This window comes from Lissotriton vulgaris, chromosome 6 (genome assembly GCF_964263255.1).
Source record: "Lissotriton vulgaris chromosome 6, aLisVul1.2, whole genome shotgun sequence".
NCBI classification, from domain to species: domain Eukaryota; kingdom Metazoa; phylum Chordata; class Amphibia; order Caudata; family Salamandridae; genus Lissotriton; species Lissotriton vulgaris.
The window spans coordinates 798,046,551-798,050,213 of NC_141694.1; the positions used below are offsets into that span (position 1 = coordinate 798,046,551).

At 42.5% G+C, this 3,663-nt stretch overlaps 1 pseudogene; it reads left to right on the plus strand.

Moving 5' to 3' along the window:
- The first annotated feature begins 816 nt into the window (after positions 1 to 816).
- On the plus strand, positions 817 to 2,601 carry LOC147708018 (uncharacterized; annotated as a pseudogene).
- Positions 2,602 to 3,663: the final 1,062 nt, after the last annotated feature.

The following is a 3,663-nucleotide window of genomic DNA, read 5'->3' on the forward strand; positions in this document are numbered from 1 at the left end:
GGTCATAATAGAGATGGGCAGGGCACTTGTAGAATGCCTTTACAGCAGAATAGTCAGAAAATGGCTGTAACTGAATCCGCACCATCTGGTTCTACACTCAATCGGTCAGAATACCCAGCCTATAGTAGTTCTTGAGGGTAACCCAGATATTAGACAAGTAAAGAAAAGTCGCTACATTAACCTTCCTCCTGATTGTGCACCTTATGTGGCTGTTTTAACAAATGTTCCGCCCATTCATCCTCATTTAGATCAGCCATATGAGGAATCCCATGATTCATTAAAAAATAAAACGGTATCATGGTTGAACAATAAATGTGGCTTCCCAATTGCATACTCTGACCAAATTTTGTCAACTCGAAGGGTTAACTGGATTGGCCCGTCTACAAAAACATCTAGTGGGGACTGTATTGTAGTGAATTTCAAACACCCCCAACACGTGGCTACAGTTCTATTAAGAGCAGCCTCTTTAGTTTACAATGTAAACAGTGTGTGTGTACGTCCCCCTGGGTACTTTTATACCCATGTAATTAAAGCCCCTCCTAAACGGGGGAAACCAGTCCATTTATCCCTTTCCAGCCTCCGGTTCCTGAAGCAGCATATCGGTACAATGTTGATAGTCATGGTATTAATGGGTTCAATGTTGTTACGCAGAACAGATTTGATTCACTCTCAGGCCTGGAGGCGTGCGATTGACGTGAGGAATCTGAAGGACAAGTAACAGAGACACTGGATGAAATGGAACATGAGGAAAGCACACGGGCAAAATTAAGTGGAAATAATATAATTTCTTGGAACATTGCAGGATTGGGTGCTAAGATGGAGGATTGTAATTGGATTATGTACATCAAGCAGTTTCAGGTTATCTGTTTGCAGGAGACTTGGTCAGTCGAATGTAACCATTTTCTGGAAGGTTACAAAGCATATTATGTTCCTGCAATAGCAACAACTAGGGGAAGAGCAAAGGGGGAAATGGTCACGAACATCTCTGTTGCGTTATCGTGTAAAATTCACAGAGCTATTGCAAACAATTCTGGTATTATCGGGCTAATTTTAACGGGAGAAAACTGTATGTCTGGTTTGGTCAATTTTTATAATGCTGTCAATCCATGCTCAGTTAATAGTGAGATATCCGCGCTGAATGTTTTTATTAGAAATTCAATGTGGGATTGTATCCACAACCTTATGATATTGGGTGATTTTAATGTTCATCCTTGTGGGGTTCTTCTTCTGAAAAGTATCTCGGATTTGCATTGTCCGCGCTTAGAGGGTATGCATTTGGAACATACGACAGAGGGGGAACTTTTTAACGATCTTCTTAATGACTTAGATCTAACACCGACCATGGCATTGACGGACCCTACAAAGTGCTTTGAGATTCCATCTTTTAAGGGGCATGGTAGGGGAACTTTTATTGATTATGTACTAATAACATCCCCAATGCAGTCCTTTGTGGATTCCTTTGCCATTGAACATAGTGAATTCAGTGATCATAATCCACTCACTGTCCACTTGAGGGGTCCCTGGATAGCTACTGCTGGCCCAAATCTCATCTCAGGGGTAAGCACAACAGATGGGAGACGTTGTCTTAAATGGTCTAAAGTTACCCCAGATTTGTTGTATACAGATATTAAAACCATCTGCGCTGATGAAATCCTGGCATGTACACAAGAAGGCCCACAACCGAGGAATGTTCTTGAAGCCTTCCAAAGTTTGTCGGCCAAGGTAACACAGCTATTGTCGGTCCCAGCAAAGAAATTCGAATCTGTTGGACCAAAGTGGTTTAATTGAGATTGCTCTAAAGCAGCCAGAAATTTAAGGTTGGCACTAGCAGCTAAACCGAGAATAAAGGAGACAGTTCAACTGTGTCGTAAATACTATAAATCCACTATTACCAAACACAAGGAATTCCTAAGAGAGGAGGCATGGAGAGAGATTCTTGACCCTTCCATTTTGCGGTGTAGGTCCAGATTCTGGGCGATAATGAAGAAACCTTTCCTGGTCCAGGTACCGGGTGATGGCCTGGAATGCTACATATCGAAGGAAGAGTGGGAACAACACTTTGAGCAATTATATTGTAGCACGGTGGATAAAAGGGCTATGTCCGCCCGAGTGTCAATGGTCAGCTGATTAGTTTTTCTAGGGGTGAGGTTATCGATGGTATTGAGGGACTAACAGCTGGGAAAGCTCCTGGTCCCGATGGGATTCCTCCTGATCTATTTAAATCTGAGCCAAGTTTTTGGGCACCTATTTTAGCGTCCGTTTTTAATGCTGCAGCAAAATATGGTTGTCCACAATCATGGGGGGTCTCTACGATTGTCCGGGTCTTTAAGAAAGGGGACAAAAGTAGCCCAAATTGTTATAGGCCTATTTCCTTAATAGACTCCATGGTTAAAATCATAGGAAGAGTCGTACTGCAGAGACTTTCTGATTGGACGTCGGAAAATAATATCATGTCCATCAGTCAGTATGGGTTCTGTAGTGGTCGATCTACAGTGACGCAGTGTCTTAACCTTTTTCTAATACTTAGTAAGTACACTGTGGTTCAAAGGGGCACCATCCACCTCGCCTTCATGGACTTGTCCTCAGCCTTCGACTGTGTAAACAGGGGAAGGCTCTGGCAGTCCATGAGGGTGAAGGGTGTAGATAGTGGAATTGTCAACTTCCTGGCTGATTTGCATAGCAATACTAGAGCAAATATGAGATACTCCCAAGATCTGAGCACATCAAATAATTTTGACATCAGGAAGGGTGTTCGCCAAGGGTGTATCTTGGCCCCCTTCCTTTTTAATTTCTATATTAATGACCTTGATAGTGCGTTGCAGGATGTACAGGCTGACTGCCCTTGAGTTGGCAGGCAGCGGATTCCTGTACTTTTATATGCAGATGATGCAGTTTTAATTTCCAGAACTGAGAGGGGCCTTCAGGCTTTATTAAATGCTTTTAAACTGTTCATGACGGATAGAGACCTTATGGTCAACAACTCGAAATCATTCGTCATGCAAGTTGGCCAACAACTAAGCAGGAACTTTTCTTTTAAACTTGATGATATAGTGATTCCTATAACAAAAACATTTTCGTATCTTGGGGTCCTTTTTGACTCCAAGCTTAATTGGGGTCCTCATCTTGCAAAAAGAAAGGGGAATTGGTCAGGGTTAATGCCTCCATTTTCAATTTTGCATCAAAACTGGGTAAAAAACCTACCAGTGCCATGTTGAAACTTTATAATGCAAAAGCGGTAGCAACGGCTACTTATGGCAGTGAAATTTGGGGGTATATTGCCGGTGAGCAGCTTCAGATTGTTGAAAACTTTTTCCTGAAGCGTATCTTGTGCGTTCCTGCAGGCACACCTAATCTCCCGGTACATGAAGAGCTAGGGATGCAATATCTAAGTGACACTTTTTCTTTACGCCCATTGACCTGTTGGCTAAAACTGTGGTTAAATCAGGATATACCATTGACACATCTGATTTTGAATGATTATATGACCCAGGACAAGGCAATGGGTTCCCCTTGGTTAAAATATGTGAAATCCAGCTTTGCTAGGCTTGGACGCTCGGAATTGTTTGAACACCCTAGTAAGATTGTTAAGAGCGATCTGGAGGTAATTAAACGGGACTTCCTCGTGGATAGGAAGACCCAGAGGGAAGAAGCGGAACTCCAGAA